Source organism: Sminthopsis crassicaudata, chromosome 2 (genome assembly GCF_048593235.1).
Source record: "Sminthopsis crassicaudata isolate SCR6 chromosome 2, ASM4859323v1, whole genome shotgun sequence".
Lineage (NCBI taxonomy): Eukaryota > Metazoa > Chordata > Mammalia > Dasyuromorphia > Dasyuridae > Sminthopsis > Sminthopsis crassicaudata.
This window is the reverse complement of record NC_133618.1, coordinates 592,741,228-592,766,496: the sequence shown is the minus strand read 5'-3', so window position 1 is coordinate 592,766,496 and position 25,269 is coordinate 592,741,228. Positions and strand designations below refer to the sequence as shown.

General features: G+C 35.7%; 1 protein-coding gene and 1 pseudogene across 3 annotated transcripts in view; both read right to left on the bottom strand.

Moving 5' to 3' along the window:
• The window catches only part of ATRNL1 (attractin like 1), a 1,155,405-nt gene that overhangs the window by 30,558 nt on the left and 1,099,578 nt on the right, over nucleotides 1-25,269 (bottom strand). The window lies entirely within an intron of this gene.
• On the bottom strand, nucleotides 655-2,928 carry LOC141558448 (copine-2 pseudogene; annotated as a pseudogene).

The following is a 25,269-nucleotide window of genomic DNA, read 5'->3' as shown; positions in this document are numbered from 1 at the left end:
CCTTTGTAAAATGGAGGTACAATTATTTGTTTTACCTTTCTAGGACTACCATGAGGAAAATATGTTGCAAAACTAAAAATTCTCTATAAATGTAAATTATTAATTACTTGCTCTTTTGCTAACATGAAGATCAAATGAAGCATAAATACAGTAGGGATAATAACCTTAGCTGACAAAAATAATTACATTGCTTTTGTGAAAGGGATAAGCCATATACATGGGATACATATGAAAGTGGCTAAGCTAAACTAGAATACAGAAGGTATTTTCATATGTTTATAACATTTTTGCTTTATACAGTACAGAGAATATAAAGAAGAAAGATCTTTCAAAGTATGTGAGAATAAAAGTCATCATATCTATATCTAGATAGATAAGATAGATAAAAGTCTTAAAAAGTTACCTAATATGACATGAATTTTTCCTACTAATATAGGTTCACTCAGCCAAACAGTTTCATTAGAATAGGGATCATGAATCTAAATAAAATCTTTTAAACATCAACTGTCTCTTTTTAAGGTATTACTATGAAAGGAGATGAAATATTTCCTTTCTGTTTTGGCTTACGTTTGGTTGATGAAAATAGAGAAAGTTTGAATAATGCTGAACTCAGAATGCTTGATTTTAGAAAACTGTTTCTATTCTTTTCAAATATTTTTTTTTTTTTTGATTGTAAAAATTTATTATTTTATAATTATTCCACTAAAATTATACAAATTACATTCAATACTTGAAAATGATGGTAGGGAGGAGAAAGAAGCGGCCCTGTGTGGCCTGGTAGTATCATCAGGTTTGGCAAATTTGACAAAAGAAATCCAGCTGTGTTTGGGAGAGAGTAGGGAGACTGTCCATTATTTAAAAAAAAAAAAAAATGAAAAGTCCTTTTTGTTTAAAAGAGAAAAAAATATATAGCCACCAGTGAGGAAGCCGATGTTGCACGTGCACTTTCCTTGGGGACTGAAATGAGGTTTGTTTGACATGCTGATGCTGGTCAGAGGGGAAAGGAGGCTGCAGGAGTTTACGCAGGTTCACAGTTGCTGTGTGGCAGATTTTTATGTTTGAAATACTGCACGACTTGCTGGGGCAGCTCTGCCAGCACAGCTTTAGCCAGGGTTTCTTTAGGTGCATTACGGAATTCCCGAAAGGGTACAAACTGCACAATGTCTCGAGCTGCCTCTTCGCCAGTGTGGGAACGCAGAGCACGAGTATCACCATCCAGGAACTCCATGGCAGCAAAGTCAGCATTGCCCACACCCACAATAATGATGGACATGGGTAGCTTGGAAGCCTGTACCACTGCATGGCGGGTCTCATCCATATCGCTGATAACACCATCAGTGATGATGAGGAGGATGAAATATTGCGTAGCTGACCGTTGCTCCGTAGCATGGGCGGCAAATCGAGCTACATGGTTGACGATGGGGGAAAAGTTGGTGGGTCCATAGAAGCGGATGTGAGGGAGGCACGCTGAATATGCCTGGGCAATACCATCCACACCTGAACAGAAGGGATTGGTGGGGTTGAAGTTGATAGCAAATTCATGAGAAACCTTCCAGTCTGGGGGTAACTGGGCACCAAATCCCAAAGCTGGGAACATTTTGTCCGAGTCATAATCCTGAATGATCTGCCCAACAGCCCAAATGGCTGACAGGTACTCATTGGTGCCCATGGGGTTGATGTAGTGCAAAGAGGAGGGATCTCGAGGGTTCCCATTGGAGGCTGTGAAGTCTATTCCGACAGTAAACATAAGCTGGCATCCTCCAAGGATATAGTCTAGGAAAGAATAATCCCGGGTTATCTTACAAGAACGAATAATGATGATGCCTGAATTCTTATAATTCTTCTTCTTCTTTTGTTTTTTAGGGTTGATACATTCTAGCTCTAGCGGAACACCATCTCGAGCCTCACACATCTTCACCACTGAAGTCTGGAACTCACCAATGAAGTCATGGCCACCGTCATTATCATAGTCATAGCACATGACCTGAATAGGTTTCTCCAGATCTCCATCACAGAGTGATACCAAAGGCACAGTGAATGGTTTCCACACAGGATCCAGAGTGTACTTTATCACTTCTGTTCGGTGAACAAGCATCCATTTGCCATCATCTCCTGGCTTATAAAACTCTAGAAAGGGGTCCGATTTCCCAAAGAGGTCCTTCTTGTCCAGTTTCCTGCCTGCCATGCTCAGTGTGATGACCCGGTTGTCCGACAGTTCCTGGGCAGTGATCGTGATCAGGCCTTTCCCTGCTGGCTTCTCATTCACCAAGACCAAGGGCCGAGTGATTTTCTTGCTGGAGACGATCATTCCCAAAGTACAGGAGAACTGGCCCAAAAAGTCATGCTCATCCAATTGCAGACTCGACTTGTCCTGATCAAAAAGGGCAAATTTGAGCTTCTGGACTTCCTCAAAGTGATAGTCAATGACAAACTTCTTGGCAAATGCTGGATTCAGATTGTTGATAGCAGTTTCTGTCCTGTCAAACTCATACCACTTGCCATTGTTCTCAGTGAATAAAACACAGAAGGGGTCAGACTTGGAAGTGACATCTCGGTCCAACAGGTTTTGGCCACTGACAGAGAGTTCCACCTTGCATACGCAGTACTGGGACCCTATGGGCCCTGCAGGGGAGCTGGCGCCCATTGTGTAGGCCATGGCTGCTGGGGGCAGCAGCGGTTCCTGACAATCGCTCCTGGGCTCCGAGCTCCCGATTACCCTCGGGCGCAGCAGACGCCGTGGGTCCGGAGTGCCGACCCCGCCTCACCGAGCGATCACCACGACCCCCAAGCGGTGCGTCTGGGGCATCCCCGAGGGGATTGCTCCCTCCGGGCCCGAGGAGCCCGCGGGACGCCCGAGACGGGGCTCACGCCGCAGCCCACATAACCGCTCAGCCTCCCAGTTCCAGCCCCAGTCTCTCTTTTCAAATATTTTAAAGCTTACATTTATCAGAGAACTTCATTGCCTTCATACAAGTCAATTAATATAGACTTCACCACTGAAAATTACATTTTAATGACTTTCTGTACAAGTAACATGAATTTCATGTAAAGGATAATCTTATGAAGTGTAAACTTTCTTTCCCACCCAAGTCATTAAAATTTGGATTTGAATGTGACTTTACTCATTAACATCAAATCAGTTTGCCTTATGTTATGAAAAGGATCACTAAACCCATAATATTTTGCAAAACTTTAATTTGTAATTATGAAAAAAAAACATAAATTAATTTGCTTGTTGGCAAAAAATTTGGCAAGATACATTAATCATGTAGACATCAAACTTGGTTTTCTTTACCCTTTTCTGTGAAAGAAAATGTAGATCAGAGATTGCTTACTTCTGCTTTCTAACATTAAGATAAATTCTACATGATGCTGATCATAAAATTTAAAAATAGAAACTATAGAAGTGACCAAATCCAATCTTCTTATTGGCGGATAAGGATATTAACAACAAAATCATGATATGATATTTATCTCCATCTTCCCCCTACCCAATACATACACTTTTCTATCTTCCTTCTCTCATACTAACAAAACTCACAACTTGGTATAGCATCCAACATGCATCGATTATTGACAAACATCACATTCCTTTTCTAAAATGGGAAACAGAAATCAACATGTAGGGCTGCTGAGCCTATTAACCCACTTGTTTTATGTTTATGTTGAAGGTTACCCTCTAGCATTCACTACTTCTTTTATTACTAAATTTATGAAGATATAAGTATTAAGAGTGATGTTGAGTAAATTAAATTAAACTAAACATGTATGAAAAAGTAGATAATGTAGCGTTTTATAAAGGATAATATGAAAACCTGGGGATATTGTCTCTTTTCTTAACATTGAAATAAACCAACTGGCACAATCCCGGTGTACTGATGATAAACAATCAAATAAAGTACTGCCAAATGTACTTAAAAACTAAGGGAAATACACAAAGGCATTTTCCAAGTGAAAAGCTGCTAGAGAATGGGAAACATTTCATAAAATTGGCTCTATTCTAAAACCAAATAATGAGGTAAGTGGCTTCTTTTAGTCATTTGATTTTTTAGTCATTTGATTTTTGCATAGAGTGTGAACTTAACAAACATTTGTTGAATTATCAAATAATTTTACTAGGTAATTTTTCTGAACTTAACTCAAAACTCTACTCTGTAGGAAAAGAAAAAAAAAATGTTGAAATAGGCCACAACTCTAGTATCCTCACCCAACTTCTTAAATACAGTCATCACTTTGGGAATATTAAATCTTTGACATGTAATAGATTTTGTTGCCAGTTAAACCTGTCGATAAAAGTGTTAATTTTCTGATGTTAATGAAGTAATTTAAATGTCATTTCATTCAGAAGAACCATTTACATTCTTGAACAATAACTCCATTCCAACTTAAAGTCCGTGACAGAAGAGAAAACATGGGCATAATTTGATAAGAAGAAGAAGAAAAAGCAGAAGAAAAGGCAGCAGCAGCAGAAGAAGAAAAAACAGAAGAAAAGAAGAAGAAGAAGAAGAAGAAGAAGAAGAAGAAGAAGAAGAAGAAGAAGAAGAAGAAGAAGAAGAAGAAGAAGAAGAAGAAGAAGAAGAAGAAGAAGAAGAAGAAGAAGAAGAAGCAGCAGCAATAGAAGAAACAGTAGCAACAGCAGTAGTAGTAGCAGCAGCAGCAGAAGGAGAAGAGATGATGATGAAGAATAGAAGAAAAGAAGGAGAAAGAAAGAAAGAAAGAAAGAAAGAAAGAAAGAAAGAAAGAAAGAAAGAAAGAAAGAAAGAAAGAAAGAAAGAAAGAAAGAAAGAAAGAAAGAAAGAAAGAAAGAAAGAAAGAAAAAGAAAGGAAGGAAGGAAGGAAGAAAGAAAGGAAAGAAAATCTTTCTTCCTTTACCTATACTGCTAGATGAGAGATAGCAAGGATAGTAGATAGAAAATCAGTCTGATAGTCAGGAAGATGGGTTTGAATCTTTCCTCTGACATACACTGGCTATGTGACATTGGGTTTCTTGACCTTTCTATATTTTGCAGAAAACTCACCTGGAAATTCTCTAAACCAATCAAGTCACAGGTCTAGTGTGTATCCCTATATTGAGAGAAAAAGGAGGATCAAGGATCAAAGAAGTAAAGGAGGTGGCTGAGATGATAACTATAAGGAAGCAAATGTAATGATGTTAAATTCTAATTTAATTTCTGTTTACTCTGCAAAGGAGAATGTTCTTTCCACTGAAAGTAACTGAACAAAAATAATTAATATTAAGCAGAAATTAATAACAAAGGCAAGTAAGGAGACAGTAAGAGAGTATCAATTGCCCTACATGAATTCTAGTCATCTGACCTAGAAGATCATACCCTAAGGTCCAGAAGGAACAAGCCAATGTGATTCCTGAGCCATAATCAGTGATATTAAAATGATTATAGACAACAGAAAAAAAGCCAAATATCCTGATTTAAAAAAAAAGGAGGGAGGGAGGAAGAGAAGATTCTGCCAACTATATATTAATGAGCTGGACTTCACTTCTGTAAAAAAAAACCTAAAAATCCTAGAATGAGTCATTTAAGAAATGTTGCCTTACACACAGACACAGAAACAATGAAGACAAAGAGCCAATGTGGTTTTATTAAAAGATAAACTAATAGATAAAGTGAATTTAGTTTACCTGGTTTGGGGCATAGCTTTTTTTTTAACTTTAAAAAGAATTATTCTTAAGCCACTAGAACCTAGTGAAGTGTGTCTCAACAGATTGTTTTCTATCTATGTGTCACCTTAAGCTACTTCCTAATATGAAAGACCTGCATTCATTCAAATTTATTTTTCTTTTTTTGATTTTGCTTAAATAGATACCCAAAGAATGAACATTTTCCTTTTTTGAATAGATCAGAAAAAGAAGATTATATAGAAAATTATGTGTCCCTACTATGTATATTTTGCTTTTCTTTTTAAAAGACATAATGAAGTCAATAGGTCACTGTGAAAGCTGTCCTGCTTATCTGTGATTCTTTCAGGTATCTTTTTTTTTTCCATCTATTTAAAATGCCTTAACAAATTAACATTTTTTTTCTTTTCTTTCACTTCTTTTACTAGGTCTCTTTTTCCTCCTAGCCCTCTACCAAAATGGGAAAAGTAGTCAAGCAAAACAAATTGCCACATTGTTTGGTCCTTTGGAATCATGGTTGATCATTTCATTGACTAGTTTGAAGTCTTTCAAAGTTGTTCTTTACAGTGTTTATTGTATAAATTGTTCTTGTGACTTTAGCAAGAATTATGATAAACTATTTTGAACTATTCTTGTGGAGAAGATAGAGAAGTATGGATTGAATAATAATATAATACAATTGGCTATATCCAAATCTAGTTTTAGATGTCTGGCTTCAGAGTATGATTGTTAATGGTCTGGTGTCAACATGGCAGGAGGTCTCCAATATAGTAACCTGACGATCTCTGCTTGGTCCTATGCTATTTAATATTGTTATTAATGGCATAGAGAAAGACACATATAGTGTGTTCATCAGATTTATAGATGAAATAAGACTGAGAGGGATAGCCAATATATTGGATGATAGAGTCAGGTTCTATTGAACTGGAATTTAGATAGAAATTCACTAGTGAAAAAATGCATTTTTTCTTTTGTTACAGACTATAAGTGGACATCTATTTTACAATTTCCTTACAAGTTCAATCAGTTTCTTTGTGATAAACTTTGCTTGTTTGAATACTTAAATATCCATAGCTATTGTAATTCTTTAACCTTACAAGTATGAAAAGTATAAGCAGTATGGATGTTTGCATTCCTGAAGTATTTGGGCCAGCACAGCCTACAGAACACTAAGATAGCTCATAAATGTTCATTTTTTTCCCCTTTTACATTTAAACATACCTTGATTGCTTGCCTTATTGTGATATGAATCTAGATAATTTTCACTGAAACTATGGACTGTAAAATCCTGTGAACTGCAAATTTATAGGAATAGTTTTGCTTGCTGAATGAGAAATCCCAAATAACTCCAAGTGCTCAATTCCTTTTCATGAGGCTCACATTTCTTTTAGATTTTTTTTTCCACTTAGTTTTCCTTTTAAATTAATCCACTTGTCTTAGTGAGAGATGAATTAGAAATTCCATTTGGATTGCTCTGTACATGAAAGTCAATAGAGATACATGTAAAATCATGCATGTGGATTAAAAAAAAATCAACTCTGAGTATCTAATGGAGAAGGGCAGTTAGAGAGTAGATGTTTTGGAAAAGAAATATCTAGAGGCTTTAATAGAGTGTAAGCTCAATATAATGCATCACTATGAGGCAGCAGCCAAGAGGTGGTAGAGATTCCAGGAATGGGAAAGACATAGCCTGAATGTGTCATTTCATTTGATCCTCACAACAACCTAGTATGAGAAGTGCTACCATTACGCCAATTTTACACATGAGCAAATGGAATGAGAGAAGTCTGAGGCTTTGCTGGGCTCACACGGTTTTAAATGTTTGAATTTAGAAACATTGAATTAGATTTGTTCCATTTTTGCCCTAAAAGATGAAAAGTAGGAATGGGATAGAACTTTCAGAACTTTTCAGATTTCAGATCAAATCAAAAGTAGATTTGATCTAAGAAGAAAATAGAATTTGAATTCAGGTCTTCCCCACTAAAAATATGGTAGCCTAGATACAATTGAGTCTCTAATCTCCTGTGCCATCTTGTTATTCTTCTTGCATGTGGTAGGCTTTTAATAATGCTTACAAAAAGTTGAAATTCAATCTATAGAAGCAAACCCTTCCTAAAAATTAGAGCTGAGCAAAAGTAGGATGGGATGTCTTTCACTGGAGGTCTTCAAACAGTTTGATTGTAAAGGTTATTCTTTTATAGGTTGTGTCCTGACACTTCCAGCTCTGAGATTTTATGATTCAAAGTTTCATAAATTTATAGCTTGAAGGAAGCTCAGAGATAATCTAATACAAATCTCTTCAAACAGTCTCATAGCAGTGAGACCAACTAGTAGAATTATAATAGTTGAAGTGAGACGTGATGAGAGGCTATACCAGAGTGGTGGCAACGTCAGAAATTGGCAAGGTTTTGGTAAGTAACCAAATAGATACTAAAATCCATCATTCTTTGGCAGGTATCAGTATTTTAGATAGCTACCTGTTTTGCCTAAATCAAGCTTTACCTCTGCCTTTTAAGGATAGAGATATAAATACTTTTAAGTATTGCAGGATGTCACTATGTTCCCCATGCTCTGCTTGTGTTTTATCTTCTCTGTGCTAGAAACTTTAAATTCTGACTATCCCATATGTTCTTTGTAGAAATTAATTTAGTTTTTCCTCTCTCCTAATTTGCTAACCTTTTTTCCATATGTTATAATTATTTTTGTATGAAAAAGCTTGGCCTTGTTCCTTTCTTCCTCTCCCTTCTCCCTCCTCTTGCCCTCTTCATCTCTTTTCCTTCCTTCCCCCACTACCTTCCCTCTTTTCTTCTTTCCTTCTTCCCTCACTTTCAATTTCCTAACTTTTAATTCTGTTAGTGTAATAACATATGTTATTGGGTGATACATATGTCAGTGTAAAGAAGTCACAATTTTTGGAGTTTGTTTGCAATGAACAGTTTTGCCTGACTTTTCACAAAGGGCATATTCCTGGGTGCTTAATTGAATTTCCACATGACAGCTATTTTTTTAAAATTTAAAAAGAACTTGGTTTTTTCAGTCTGTTTGTTCTTAATTCAATTCCACAAATATTTATTAAATTGCTACTATGAAAGCCTTTTGGAAAATCTAAATCAAAACAGTGAGCGGATTATAGTGATAGAAGGCTGATCTTGGAACAAAAGGAGACTCACATCTGCCTCATGCACTTATTAGCAGACAAGAGAAAGGTGACATGTTCCAATGATCCACATAGATAAAATCATAGATCCATTGAAGTACTCAGGTCACTTTGGCTTAAAAACTTTTCTGGTTCTCCATTCATTGCTAATTAAGTTAGGTCTCCAATCTTCAGGTTAACCAACTCATAACCAGTAGATCATATAGCATTAGAACTGGATAGAATATTAGAAATCATCTAGTTTAACTTCATTATATAGATGAAAAAACCAAGGTCAGGAGGAGTGAGACAATTTTTCCAAATCTTTCAGTTAGTAAGTAACTATATTCCAGGCATTGTGCTAAACACTGAGGATACAAAGGCTTTAAATTGTCCCTCCCTCTAGGGAACTTACTGTCTAATATGGGAGACAATGTGTAAAAACTATGTATAAATGGGAGATAATAAAAAAGGAGAAGTACTAGAATTCAAAAGTATCAAAAAAGGCTTCCCACAGAAGGTAAGATTTTAGATCGAACTTGGAGGTAGCCAGGGAAGGTATATTTAAAGGAGAGAATTGAAGATGTGGGGATCAGTTAGTGAAAATGTCCTAAGTCTGGAGATGGACTGTGTTGTCGGAGGAACAGCAGGGAGACCAGAGACACTGTATCACAGAGTGGAGGTAAGGGAGTTAGGAGGGGAAAAGCCTAAAAAGGTAGGAGGAATGCAGGTTGTAAAGGGCTTTGAGTGCCAAAGAGGCTTTCATCTTTGGTTATGGAGACTCTAGGGAGCCATTAGAGTTTATCATATGGGATAGTGACACAGATTTGGGCTTTAAGAAGATTGATCACTTTGTCCCCTGAGTGGTAGATGGAGTGGAGTGGGAGAGGTATAGCAGCCAGACCAGCACTTTTACAGTAGTTGAGATGGGTTGCGAGTCCACATCAGGGAATTGGCAGTGTTGGAGATAATATTGACATAGCTTTGACCAGTAATCAAAACCTTTCATAATTTAGTCTTAATCTCCTACTTTGGAATCATGTTCCAATACTGCCATATATATATATATATATATATATATATATATATATATATATATATATATATATATATATATATATATATATATATATACATACACATATCTGGAAAATATACATAAACCAGGAAATCTCCTTGTTTCCAAACCTTTGTTCATGTTGGCATAATAGAAATATTGACAATTCTATAATCTCTATACTGATTCTCAAATTATCTTTCCTGCTCCAATATCTGTCTTCCAATATCACATCTCCAACTGCTTTTCATTCATCAAGACTGGCCATTCTCTTTAACTCAACATATCCACTACTGAACTCATTACCTTTCCTCCTAAACCTCCCTTTCTCCTATCTTCCCTGTTATTATAGATGGCAAAACAATCCTTCTGTGGCACTTTCTACATAATGTATTCAGCACCTATGCAGGCTTTTGTCCAACAGTCTAGCAAAGGTGATAAGAAATAGCTATATAGAGAAATCTGACACTTCTGGTAAAGAATGGTTATCATATCCTGAGCATAGTGCAGGAGGCAAAGCAAACTATCATATCCACTTGAGTGAACAAGAAAAATCTAAGCAAGAAGAAACCATATGGGAATAGAATGACTTTAATTCTGTAACTTGTGATGCCTCCAGCTTCTTCCTTTTCCTCCATTCTTATTTCTTCTCTCACCTTGCCCGTTTCCACATTTTCCTTTTTTATTTTTAAATATAACTTATTTTCAAAAAAACCTCAAAATACAGGAAATCATTATAACCCACATCTATCTTCCTTTTCATCCTCTGTTCTCCTGTTCCCCCTCATTTATCTTTTGTTCTTCCTTTGCTTCTTGAACAGTCTTGCTTTCTCTTCTTGCTACTGTCCCCCTCCCATTCTTTCCCCACGAGTTCCTGGCTTCCTTTTATTTAAAAAACAGGCTGTGATAACTGATTTTAGACAGTTTTGATTAAACAATGGTTTTATCTAAACTATCTTCTAGTCTTCAGAGACCTCCTTTTGTGAAGCTGTGAAAACGTCTGTTAAAATTTCTCTAACAATTTCTTACTTTATGAACAACTTGCAATGTCAGATTTATAGACATAGAAACAGTAGTGATTTAGAGAATGTCATATTATGTGAATAACCATTTCTGGCCATGTGCCTTTGATAACCTCTCATTTTATCCCCAAATTTATTATTCACTCATTCACATAATGTACACTGCCTACAAAGAATGGTACCTATGAAAACCTGAGATTCGTTTGTTTTTCCCATTAATATTTTAGAACAAAATGGGGCTTGACTTTTCATTATTCTAATAATGAATAATTAATCTATTAAAAGATCTGCTTCTTTGGTTCAAAAGTACTCATACCTAAATCGAACATGCATATATTTACTGGATTTTATTTAAATTACTTCTAATAACTCTTTGATGATTCTTCCAGAGAAGGTCATGATGATGCTTTAAAAAAAGAAAACTAGAATTCAATCAAATTCTATTCAGAAATATTTATTAATTACCCATTATATTCTCGGTACAGCACTGGATGCAAAAAAAAGAGTACTAGTCTACTTAGCCTACTAAAGTTCACATTAGTTGACAGTCTAAATTAAATCTGTTCCATTGAAGAAGAATAGAACAGCTTTACCCTTCCTGAAAAAGTAACCTAGGTGGGGGGTCTATAGTAAATTTGTCCTATAATCTCCCAAATCAAATAGAAAGACTTCTAAGGCAGCTAATGGCACAGTGATAGAGGAGAATGGACCCAGGATAGAGATCTAAGTTCAAATTTGAATTATGACCCTGGGCAAGTCACTTAACCTTGTTTGCCTTAATTTCTTCAACTATAAAATGAGGAAAATAACAGAATCTATCTCGCAAAGTTGTTGTGAGGATCCAATGAGATAATATTTGTAAAACACACTTAGAAAAATGATGGGCATTTAGTAGCTATATAAATGCTTATTTCTTCCATTGTGGCATTTAAATCTCCTTAACATAGAATGCTTTCCTTCATTTCTAGTCTGCTAGTACCTTCTCACCTGAGATTGCCTGCAATCTACTCTGTATATATCTTGTGTGTATGTAGTGATATACAGGTGATTTCTCCAATAAAAAGTGCACTCCCTAAGAACAAAAGTTATCTTTGTTTTTCATTTCACTAACTCTCAGAAAGTTGCTTGTTGATGAACAAATAATCATATCTCTTAAGTCTAAATTTTATTCATTAAATTTTAATGAAAACACATTAAATGTCAGAGGTGTTTTATCCTTAATATTTATTTCCATTTTGATACAAATTAGATGTTCTTTGCTTTCTTCTTTCCCTCTCTCCTCCCCGTTGAAATAAAGTTATCCTCATATATCACACCTAAATAGTATCACAGCTTGTACTCTCACACTTGAAGAAACTGTTAAATAAATATTTTTTAAAGGCTAAGTGACAGAAACAAATCTCCCTAATTTCAGCCTTTGAAAGTATCCCCTGGTTGAACAGCCCTTTTTACTGCAGAGGCTAGTCACTTCTTTTCATTTTCTTGGTGACTTTGAAAATCTTTATGATATTTCATCCCATTATTACATGATATCTAATGGATTAAGTTGTATCCCAGACAAACTACCATCTATACTGTCTTGAAACTTTTCATAAACACCTACAAGCTTCTTCCATAAGTTACCAAAAGAACACCCAAGCCTAAAGGCTTTGTTGCCATGGTGACATCTTGTAAATCATCAATGATTGCCTGTTATTGTGACCTTGACAGCTTCATAACTGCCATAAAGAGACTTGCATTTTTGTCTAATTTTAAGATTGTTTTCTCCAGACATCATTTCCTTTGTAAAAGAAATGTCATCACAGCCATATAACACTTAAGCTCATTATCAAGTATTCAGATACTTCCTTTAACTTTGTCACTTTCTGCATTTTAGAATCCTGGCTTTTATGTGTTATTAATTCTGTGACACTGGACAATTCACTTAATATCTGTGAAACTCCAACAATTCTCTTAGACTTACAGTGTAGCTATACGTAGTTTTCTATCTGTAGACAGTTTTCACTGACAAAATTATAGATCCTTGATGGGGCATTTCCTAGACAACATCCCAGACTCCTGATTATGTACACCTGGACTGATGGTACAAAAGGTTTGTGCCCTCTTCCACCATTCAAATTCTATAAAGGAAAAATTAAATAGATTTCCAGACTATTACAAGAATAAGAAATTAAAAACAGGAATAGAGCAAAACAACAACCTATATTAGAGTAAAAAATGATCAAAGAAGGAAAAGGAACATGGCTTAATGTCAATCACCATATTTCTGATACTATGCTGAGCACTAAGAATACAAATACCAAAAAACCCAAAAACAAACAAAAGAAACTCCCCCAATATTCTCTGTCCTAAGGAGCTTATAATCAAATGACAATGTAATAGTGAGATAGATGGAACAATGATATTTTATATCAGACATGCAACAACTGCCCAATTCTTATTGTGTCTCCATTTTTCAAAAATGTCAATGAGAATGGCCTTTACCTTTGAAATCAAATAAAAATGGCTAACAGTAATTTGATACTCAAGGTAAAGAGACAATAGAAAAGCCTATATTCTCAGGTATTGAAGAATTGGCAGATGTGATTGCTGTCATTAATATCTGAAAAAAAAAACTGTGGAGAAAATGAGAGGTGTCAGAATTCTAAGAGCATAAATACTAATAGAATATTTTTTTAAAGTGAAGAAAATACAATGAAAACTATTTGACTTACTGGCAAAACTTTGGAATGGATGATGAAAGAGATGGTTAATAAACATTGAAAAAAAGTAGTAATTACAGAGAGCCAGTATAATTTCATCAAGAAGTGATCAAGTCAGACTAAATGTATTTCTTTTTTGACAGTGACTCAAATGGTATTCCAGCAAGTGAAGCTGAGTGAAATTTAAGGGTTCCTGACCCATTGACTGACAACCCTTATGGCTCTTTCAAAAGTGAGACATAGTTTCTAACCAGTTAGTTGAAATAGGAGAAAACCATTAAGGATGTAACCCCTTTGGCAGCAGAGAAAAATCCCACCTTTGAGAAAAAAAGATTTCTTGCCCTTTATGGAAGGAGCGGAAGGTAACCTAGAGGAGGTGCTACCATTGTTCTTTTATTTGATTTGAATTAGTTCTTTTTATTTTGAAGTATGAGAGAAAAGCCGTGTTTAGATAGAATTCCTTTTCTCCTTTCAGTTCTTGGACTTTCTGACATGAACTTGTCTCTTAAAATATTAGTATTATTCTATATCTTTTGAACAAGGAAGAGTGTATTCAATCCATGGTCTCCATCCCATAAATTTTCAGGGAATACTTGTAAAGTCAAATATGCCTCCTTGCTTTGGGATCCCCAGGTCTCTTTGCCTAATATCCATTCTTTCTATATTTATGCTTAAAGAACCAAGACCATGGGTTTTATCATTGGTTTCTCCTTTGGATTTTGTGTTCTATAAATTTCTGAATACTTTGACTCCCATTCTTCTTCCTATAGTATAATTAATTTTTATGGTATCTAGGCAGTTCCTCCCCCCCTTTCCCTATTCTTTTGTTTTGCTTTGTTAGAAGAGTTTTTCATTCAGACAGACAATAGACAAATTCATTGCCCCTTCCATTCTACTTTTCCCCAGCTAGCTATTAGAAAATGCATTATATGAACTTCATTTGGAGGAGTGGGGAGATTGAATTGGATAGCCTAAAAGATTAATCCTTTCTTGACATCTGATAGTCAAAGAGCTCTCAAAGTGGACAATCTGAAATGTGCTGTGACCCAAAGACATGTAACCTTGTAGAATACATTCAAAGTTCTCCCAGTTCCAATGGATTTTATAACCTTGACCAAGAAGCTCTTCTTTACTTTTCCTATCAAATCTCATAAAACTAAATAAAAACTGCTGGGAAAAAAATTTTGATCTAGGATCTACAATCTTTTCCATATTTAAAATACTTGGCTTTTATAGTAATTATTTCACAGTAATAATTGTTAGTTGGAGGAACCTGTATCTGTTTGCAGTTATGTTTCTTTGCTTTGCAGACAAAAACACTTCCTATCTGATTAATACATGTTTCTACTGTTGCTTCACAGGAGATCACAGCTATTCCTAAAGTTTGTCAAGTCGCTTTTATGACACACTGGGGAGTGGGTGGCGTTCATCATTCTGCAGAGTGGATGACTAGCAGATTGGAGGTAATTTTTGGCACACTGCTTGTCTCCTTAGTCATGGTCTACCAGAGTATGATCACAGGGGCAAACTATACCTTATGCTTGCCTTCCGAGGCCTTTCAGGCAGATCACAGTCTTTCCATCGGGATAGAAGCAACATCCCTAATAGCTTATTACTCAGTCTGCAAGCCCAGGGACTAGCTGTCAACCTGTCTGAGCAATGCACCACTTCAAAAACTTTCCCACAAGAGACACAGTCCATGAAAATATCAATAGAATCCTCTTGAATCATCTATGACATGGATAGTATTTAATGGGAAACTGTGTGCCAAAAATGCCTGTTAGTGATTCCAGATTTGGAGGCAGAAGGGCCAGGTATGAAGAGATAAGAGAATAGAATCTTGAGAGAAGCGAGAGTGGCAAGCGTACAATCAGAGTAACATTAAATTTGGCTAGCATGACATCTGAAGCAGGAATCCAATACCTTTTTGCCTCATTTTATCTGCAGAACAACAGATCAAATTCACTGTGGTTCTGAAATGTTCACACTTTTTCATGATAGACTTAGCGGGAAATAATTAGGCATGTGGAACGATTCCAATCTGCCTTCTGCACGTACCACTGGAGAACTTCCGAGCTGTGATTATAATGAAGAGTGGTGTATTAGAAAACATTACCCATTCTGCCACGCTTCCTCCAGGCTGGTTGGGCCCATCATTTCTGTATCAAGTATGTTCTATTTAGCATCTCAGTCAGCTTTCCAATTTAGCTAACTTTCAGGTTCTTTTCTTAAAGTATTTGCTTGTGCTCCCAAGTAGAATTTCAGTGTCTGCATTTGCATAAACACAATCTGTTGACCTCTTATATTTTTAAGATCTGCATGCAAATACAGACTATAAGAGGGGAAAATACACATCCAGGGAAAGACTGTCTTCTTCCCCGGTAGAACCAGAGTGACACTATATTGTGTATCCAAGGACTAACATAGCTATTGAAAATCAAGCAGTTATGTTTATTAATCCTCATAAAATATCTTATGCAAATCTAGTATAAATTCACATGTCTCCCTATGAGAGATAAAAACGTGTGGAATTGATCAAGAATTCTTTCTCCCTCATCTTTGTCTAGATAAATCCTATTGATCCTTCTGGACCAAGTTTAAGTCCAGTTATTTAAACCCTTAGTAAGATCTCTCCCTAAGATCTTGGAACACTCAACACAACACAAGAGAATCAATCACTTAAATCTGCATTCTCTTTTATTGTGTTGTTACTTGAGTTCATCCTATTTCTTGAACCAGAATAAGCAGGGGCCTGAGTTTGTTCCTAGTATCTACTCCTCCCTGTCCAACATCTTGCACAATGCTGAGCACTGGGCAGGTATTCAATTGGATTAGCTCCAGATTACTAAAACCCCTTCCAGTTTGGAATTATCCTATGAGTGATGAAGAAAACTTTTGTGTTTTGTGACCATTTCAAAATATTTATTGAAAGAGAAAGCTTGAAGTTATTTTCTTAAGGAATTATTTATACTTTTTAAAAAGGTACCTATATTGTGCTAGCTGGTGATTCATTGAACCATCTGAAACCCATTAATAGCAGGCATATACATAGTACTTTAAGGTTTGATGTCCTTTTCAACTGGAGCTAGGTAGTATAATGGATAGAGCACCAGGCCTGGAGTCAGGAAGTCTCATTTTTTGTGAGTTCAAATCTGGCCTCAGATTACTAGCTGTGAAGCTGGACTAGGCACTTAACTCTGTTTCCCTCCATTTTATCACCTATAAAATGATCTGGAGAAGGAGAAGGCAAACCATTCTACTAACTCCGCAAAGAAAACTCATATGGAGTCATGAAGAACCGAAATGAGTGAACAACTGAGTTCTTTAGATACACCAGATTATTTGATTTTTCATAATAATCCTGTGAGATTGGCAATATATTATCAAGGGAAATACTGCCTCCTTTCACTATATTATAGATCCAAGGACTAACATAGCTATTGAAAATCAAGCTATTATGTTTATTAATTATCATAAAACATCTTTCTAGTATAAATTCCCATATCTTCCTATTGTAGATAAGAAATGTGGAATTGAACAAGAATTCTCCTTCCCCATCTGCTTAGATAAATTCTATTGATCCTTCTGGACCCAGTTTTAAGATCCATGATTTAAGATCTCTCGCTTGTGAACTCTTTGCAGGGGCAGGGAGGTTCAAAGGATAAATGACTTGTGTAGGACAATATAAGTAATAAGTGTTTCAATAGAATTTGAATACCTATCTTCCCTGACTCCCAAGTCCAGAATTTGGTCTTTTATACCATGGAGCCTCTCATGAAAAAGGAAAATAATCGATGCTAGAATACAAAGAAGGAAGATGGAAAACAAATTACCAAAATCCCATACGTTGCTTGCTTTTGGAATTTATGATATATCAGCAAATCGAGGTGGTTCATTTTTATAAAAATATTGCCAGAAATAATAGTGTTTAGTATTCCTGTGATCCACTCTCAACCTTGGCTTTCACTGGTAATTGAAATTTAAATCAGAAAAATAAAGTAAGAAGAAAAATATGTGTTTTCATCAGAAGAAAAATACTTGTTTTCATTGACTTTCTTGCGAGTTATTTTCCTTGTTACATTTTTTTCTCGTTAAATTTTCACATAAAGTCAACCAGGCTAATGAGTTCTGTGCTGACCTAGTATATTAATAACATAGCTGTACAGATCATTTCCATTCAAGCATTATATTAACATGCTTTAGTTATGATAACTCTTTGATGAACTATTTCACAAGGTCTTTGTTCCACATGCTATGACATTTCAGAGAAAAAAAAAACAAATTTTAAATTAAAGAAAGGTTTTCTCCTTTAAAATACTGATTGCATCAACTCCCCAGGAAAAAATCCCCAGGGCCAGATGGATTCAATGTGAATTCTACCAAACATTTAAAGAACAATTAGCCCCAATGTTATATAAATTATTTGAAAAAATAGGGGATGAAGGAGTCCTACCAAATTCCTTTTATGACACAGACATGGTACTGATACCTAAACCTGGTAGATCGAAAACTGAGAAAGAAAATTATAGACCAATCTCCTTAATGAATATTGATGCTAAAATCTTAAATAAGATATTAGCAAAAAGACTTCAGAAAATCATCTCCAAGATAATACACTATGATCAAGTAGGATTTATTCCAGGAATGCAGGGCTGGTTTAATATTAGGAAAACTATTAATATAATTGACCATATTAATAATCAAATTAATAAGAACCATATGATCATCTCAATAGATGCAGAAAAAGCATTTGACAAAATCCAACATCCATTCCTACTAAAAACTCTTGAGAGTATAGGAATAAATGGATTATTCCTTAGAATAATCAGGAGTATATATTTAAGACCGTCAGTAAGCATAATATGCAATAGAAATAAACTGCAACCTTTCCCAGTAAGATCAGGAGTGAAACAAGGTTGCCCACTATCACCATTACTATTCAATATAGTACTAGAAACGCTAGCCTCGGCAATAAGAGCCGAGAAAGAGATTCAAGGAATTAGAGTAGGAAATGAGGAAATTAAACTATCACTTTTTGCAGATGACATGATGGTATACTTAGAGAACCCCAAAGGCTCTGCTAAAAAGCTACTAGAAATAATTCAAAATTTCAGCAAAGTGGCAGGATACAAAATAAATCCACATAAATCCTCGGCATTTTTATATATCACTAACAAAATGCAACAGCAAGAGATACAAAGAGAAATTCCATTCCAAACAAATGTTGAGAGTATAAAATATTTGGGAATCCATCTACCAAAGAAAAGTCAGGAATTATATGAGAAAAATTACAAAACACTTGCCACAAAAATAAAATCAGATTTAAATAATTGGAAAGACATTCAGTGCTCTTGGATAGGCCGAGCGAATATAATAAAGATGACAATACTCCCCAAACTAATCTATTTATTTAGTGCTATACCAATCAGACTCCCAAGAAACTATTTTAATGACCTAGAAAAAATAACAACAAAATTCATATGGAAGAATAAAAGGTCAAGAATTGCAAGGGAACTAATGAAAAAAAACTCAGAGGAAGGTGGTCTAAGTGTACCTGATCTAAAGCTATATTATATAGCAGCAGTCACCAAAACCATTTGGTACTGGCTAAGAAATAGACCGGTAGATCAGTGGAACAGATTAGATACAAAGGACAAAAAAGGGTACATCTATAGCAATCTAATCTTTGACAAACCCAAAGATTCCAACATTAGGGATAAAAATTCATTATTCGGAAAAAACTGTTGGGAAAACTGGAAATTAGTATGGCAGAAATTAGATATGGATCCAAACTTAACACCATATACCAAGATAAGATCAAAATGGGTCCATGATTTAGGCATAAAGAGGGAGATAATAAATAGATTAGAGGAAGAGAGGATAATCTACCTCTCAGACTTGTGGAGGAGGAAGGAATTTATGACCAGAGGAGAACTAGAGATCATTATTGATCACAAAATAGAAGATTTTGATTACATCAAACTAAAAAGTTTCTGTACAAATAATACTAATGCAAACAAGATTAGAAGGGAAGTAACAAATTGGGAAAATATTTTTAAAAACAAAGGTTCTGACAAAGGTCTCATTTCCAAAATATATAGAGAACTGACCATAATTTATAAGAAACCGAACCATTCTCCAATTGATAAATGGTCAAAGGATATGAACAGACAATTCTCAGAGGAAGAAATTGAAACTATATCCACTCACATGAAAGAGTGTTCCAAATCACTACTGATCAGAGAAATGCAAATTAAGACCACTCTGAGATACCACTACACACCTGTCAGATTGGCTAAGATGACAGGAACAAATAATGACAAATGTTGGAGGGGATGTGGGGAAATTGGGACACTAATACATTGCTGGTGGAGTTGTGAAAGAATCCAGCCATTCTGGAGAGCAATCTGGAATTATGCCCAAAAAGTTATCAAACTGTGCATACCCTTTGACCCAGCAGCGCTACTACTGGGATTATATCCCAAAGAAATACTAAAGAGCGGAAAGAGACATATATGTGCCAAAATGTTTGTGGCAGCTCTTTTTGTTGTAGCTAGAAACTGGAAGATGAATGGATGTCCATCAGTTGGAGAATGGTTGGGTAAATTGTGGTATATGAAAGTTATGGAATATTATTGCTCGGTAAGAAATGACCAGCAGGAGGAATACAGAGAGGGTTGGAGAGACTTAAATCAACTGATGCTGAGTGAAATGAGCAGAACCAGAAGATCACTGTATACTTCAACAACAATACTGTATGAGGATGTATTGTGATGGAAGTGGAAATCTTCAACATAAAGAAGATCCAACTCACTTCCAGTTGATCAATGATGGACAGAGGTAGATACACCCAGAGAAGAAACACTGGGAGGGGAATGTAAATTGTTAGCACTAATATTTGTCTGCCCAGGTTGCATGTACCTTCGGATTCTAATGTTTATTGTGCAACAAGAAAATGATATTCACACACATGTATTGTACCTAGACTATATTGTAACACATGTAAAATGTATGGTATTGCCTGTCGTCGGGGGGAGGGAATAGAGGGAGGGGGGGTAATTTGGAAAAATGAATATAAGGGATAATATTATAAAATATATATATATATATAATAAAAAAAATACTGATTGCATATGAGGGTTTATAGGTCAGGAAAGATAGAACCCATTGAAATGCAGCTACCACTCATTATTAGCAAAACTGATATATTGAACTTTGAAATTATATGAACAAGTTTTAATTACATAACAAAAGAGAATTCTCTCTGTCCTCATCTGTACCTGCCTACTCCCTTAATTCCTTCAAGTTATCAGCTGGAATTCCATCTACTACATGAAGTTTTTCCTAATCCCTCTTAATGTTAGTGTCTTCCCTTTCTGTTGATTATTTCTAATTTATCCTTTATAAAACTTATCCATACATAGTGGTATGCATGTTGTCTCCTTCATTAGATTGTGAGTTCCTTGAAGGCAGGAATTATCTTGCTTTTCTTTGTAACCCAAGAATGTAGTAGTAGTAGTAGCAGCAGCCACAAGTGGCAGCAAAAATAAAAACAGTAGTAGTAACAACAATAGCAACAATTATCCCTAGACATTACATAGCACCTACAATGTGCCAGGCCCTATGCTAAGGATTTTAAAAATACTATCTTATTTTAGCACAGGGCCTGGCATATGGCAGGTGTCACTAATAAATTAATAAATATTTATTGAAGGATTGACTAAGTGCCATCTATATGTGTTTGGGATCAAACTCAAACAGCTTTGACCTTACTGAACTTGCATTCTACTGGGGGGAACCAACATATATAAAGAGAAATATAGACTCAAAACAACTAAGTTACATGTAATATTTGAATAGTATACAAATTAAAGGCCAGAGTAATATGAAGGGAAAGGACTAAAATCTTGAGTCAGAGAGGTAAAATTAGGGGTTCTAAAACATAAAAGTAAAAAGGCAGCACACATCAAGTAGGGAGAAAATCCTAGGCAGGATATAGAATGTTGTGCAAGGGGAACAGCAAGCTGCCCAGTTATGCCAGAACATAAAGTAAGGAGAAAAATGTGTGTTTTCATCAGAAGAAAATACTTGTTTTCATTGACTTTCTTGCAAGTTATTTTCCTTGTTACATTTTTTTTGGTTAAATTTTCACATAAAGTCAGTAAGTAAAGTAAAAAAAATGAAATAAGGTTGAAAAGATGAGTAGCAACTGGCTAATTCTGGATCTTAAATGCAAGGGTAGAAAGTTTCTATCTAATCCTACATGCAATAGAGGTAAAAAATATTTTAGTACAGGACAACAATATTATTGGACTTATGCATCAGGAAGATTATCTTGTGATATGTGGGAAGGACAGATTGAAGAGAGGAGATATTGAAGCCAAGAAGTCAATCACATAAGTGCAGGTGAGTGGTGATTCTCATCTTGTGTAGGAGGGTATTATGAAAATGGATGGGAAAGATATTGTAAAAAGGAAAATTCATAGGACTTAGTCATGAATTGGATACAGGATATGAGAGGGAGTCAAAGATGACTTTGAGGTTTTGAATTTGATGGTGCCTTCAAGAGAAATATGGAAATTAGGAAGAAGCACTAGATTAGAGGGGAAGATGAGTTCAGTTTTGTGCACATCTACTGCATGTGGAAACAAAATTTGGCTTTTTTTTTTTTTTTTTTTTTTTTTTGACTAAAGATAGAGGGATAGATTTGGATATGATATAGGGAATAGATTAGGAACAATTAGATCTATCAAAAATTCAATGTGCTATCTTAGAAGACAGTAGGGATCTTCTCATTTGATTTCAGATATGAATGGATCAGACTAGATAAACCTCTGAATTTCTTTTCAACTTTGAGATTATGTTTGAATAGAAATAATATTATTAATGGTGATTAGGTTCTGAGGTCAGCCCAAAAGGTTTATTTAACTCTAAATGCTCCTATGGTATAGTATTATACAAATAACATTAGAGACTCTAAACTCTTTATGTAATCATGTTTTTATTGGAAAATTAATTTAAAGTTCCAACTTGGGATGCCAGGAATATAGTAGGACATACACATTAAACATAAGACTTTCTGGTAATCCTTCTATCTGTTTAGCAAAGAGAGTGGGGATATTTTATGACTCCAGCATATTTTTTCTTTTCAGGTTAAGGATAAGTAATGGAAGTGTTGATGTGTCAAGCAGCATGATTTTGAGGAGTGTGGAGGGTTGGGAATAGGGGATCCAGGGAGCCTCAGTGAAGGAAATGTGGGGATAAGAGCCTCCTTTCATAAAACCTCTCAGGGACTTTGCTTCATCCAGCTCTTCAGACAACCCCTTTCTTATCTTTTGCTAGCCTTTGGCACTGACTCAACTATTTCCCTTTCCATTGATTTTACCTGTTTTATTCCTCCCTGATCTGTTGCATTCAGGAAGATGCAGACTTAGGGCTTTTCTTTTACTTTTCGGTCCATCAGATGGGTAGGCAATGGCAGCCCTCTAGACCTAGCCTTTCTGTGAACTGATAAAATAACCAAGCTAACGCCTTCTAAAGGCAAAGGAATTACTCATTCATAGGTTGCACTGTATTTAGAAGTGAATTTGGTTGAGACTCCTCAAAGGAAAAAAAAATCTCCTTGAGGCAGAATTATCTACCTACTGGGTTGAGGGGCAAAGATGCATGTTTTATAGCAAACACTAAGTTTAAGGTCAGTGCTCCCAGGGATTGAATGGGAATATAAAGGGAAGACTGCCCTTTTGGGGGATGGGGATTAGATGGAAGTGCTATACTTTATTCTTTGTAAAAGGTATTTTAGCTGCCTAATTGACATTGAACTGCTTGATTGACATTGGCAGGTATAATGGATGGAGTTATGAGCAATGGTGATAGAAAATTTCACCATGCTCATGCCCTAAAAGGATTAGGAATAGCTGAGCTCTTGGAACTTGAACTGCTAATTAGAGAGTATAGATTGGGAGAATTATCCCAAAGCCTATTTTATATATATGTGTGTGTGTGTGTGTGTGTGTGTGTGTGTGTCTGTCTGTCTGTCTATCTATCTATATATCTATGAAGGTTATATAATATTTTAATTGTTTACTTTAGAGTTGTTGTGAAGAAAGCACCTTACAAGCCTTAAAGCACAATGTAACTAAGAGTTATTATTATTACCTCTCAAGGATTTTGTTCATTTAAATATACTAAGGAAACTGTGAGTGGAAAGTTCCATTCTCCAACCCCTGGTCAAACTACTACTTTTCTCTGTTTCTTTCTCTCTCTGTCTCTCTATCTGTCTGTCTCTCTCTCCCCCTCTTTTATTAGACCCGGTAGGAAATAATAGAGACATAGATATATGTTCACAATGGATCTTTGGAAAGAAAAAAGATTCATATAACTTTCCGAGGAAAAAATGGATTTTAGTTTTTCAGTGCATTTTATCTCAGGAGTGGTGGGATCTTTGTAATAAACAGTAGATCAGAGACTTGAATGAGAAAGCAAAGAATTGGGATGGGAATTGAGTATATGACCAAAGAAATGGCTTCGGAAATTGGTGAAAAGAAGATTATTTAAAGGAGTGAATCTTATTCTTTTTTGCTTTTTACCTTCCTTACCTTTGAGTTAAGGAAAGAAGGGTGAATTTGGGTGGTTGGTGAGTGGGTAATTGTTTGAGGGTGTTTAACTGATGATCCAAGGGTAAGAAGAAGTAGGGAGAGAATAGAATTATAGATACTGGATGTTGGAAGAGAAGGGGAAATCTCTGTGACCAGCTGGCCACCTCCTAGACTAACTGATCCCAGAGGAATGTGAGAAAGACATGTGAATCAAGGACTTAGTCATAATACAGGTACTGTGTTATGGGACATAACCAACAGACTGAGACATTTTCCATCATAAGGTCCTAGAGGGCAAAAACTGCCTCTACTTGAGTTGCTGTGGGACGTATCTAAAAGGGCTCTATGTGCATAAGGGCAATTAATTATGTTATTTGGTAGTGGTAATTATGATGATGATATATAGTTCAATGTTTAGAATAATTCAACAGTAAAATTGAGACTAAAACATCAGGTCACTGCCTCCCAGCTCTCACAATCCAATTAGGAAGCATGATTATAACAATGAAGTTTTAGGGAAGGAAATTACCCTTTAAAATGTTCAATTCAAACTGGAAAGCCTTTTGGACAAACGTGTGAAGAGAAGTTGATTCATTAATGTGCCTGCAAACACTTTAAAACTTATTCCAAATGATGCTACTTTGAACAGATAATTGGCCCAATTCTTCCTTTCTCTGTGCATGCATCTCTCAATGAAATCAATGAGAATTGCACATTCATGGGGAGGAGAGAACTGAGTTGCTGGCTGAATTAATGGAAGAAAGGGCTTTGTAGATGTCTTAAAGCCTGTGCAATTACATTTTGGACCCACACAATTCTCCAGGGTAACTGGCAATTTGCTGGCCTAGCAAACCCAGATGATTTTGCTTTCTGAGAAATGTCACAATTTAAAGTACACTTTTTTTCTTTCCAGACACAAACATCTAAGTTTTCATGACTTGGCACCCATGTTCTTACTCAGAGCAAGGTCTTTAGAATCATGTACCTTATATACTTTATTCATACACTCCTTCTGTCAATTCAGTCCCTGCTTGAATCACCAACTCAAATAACTGACTCCCACTAAGATAAAATGACAAGACTAATAATCACATGGTGTAAAATAGTGAAGGAAATGAC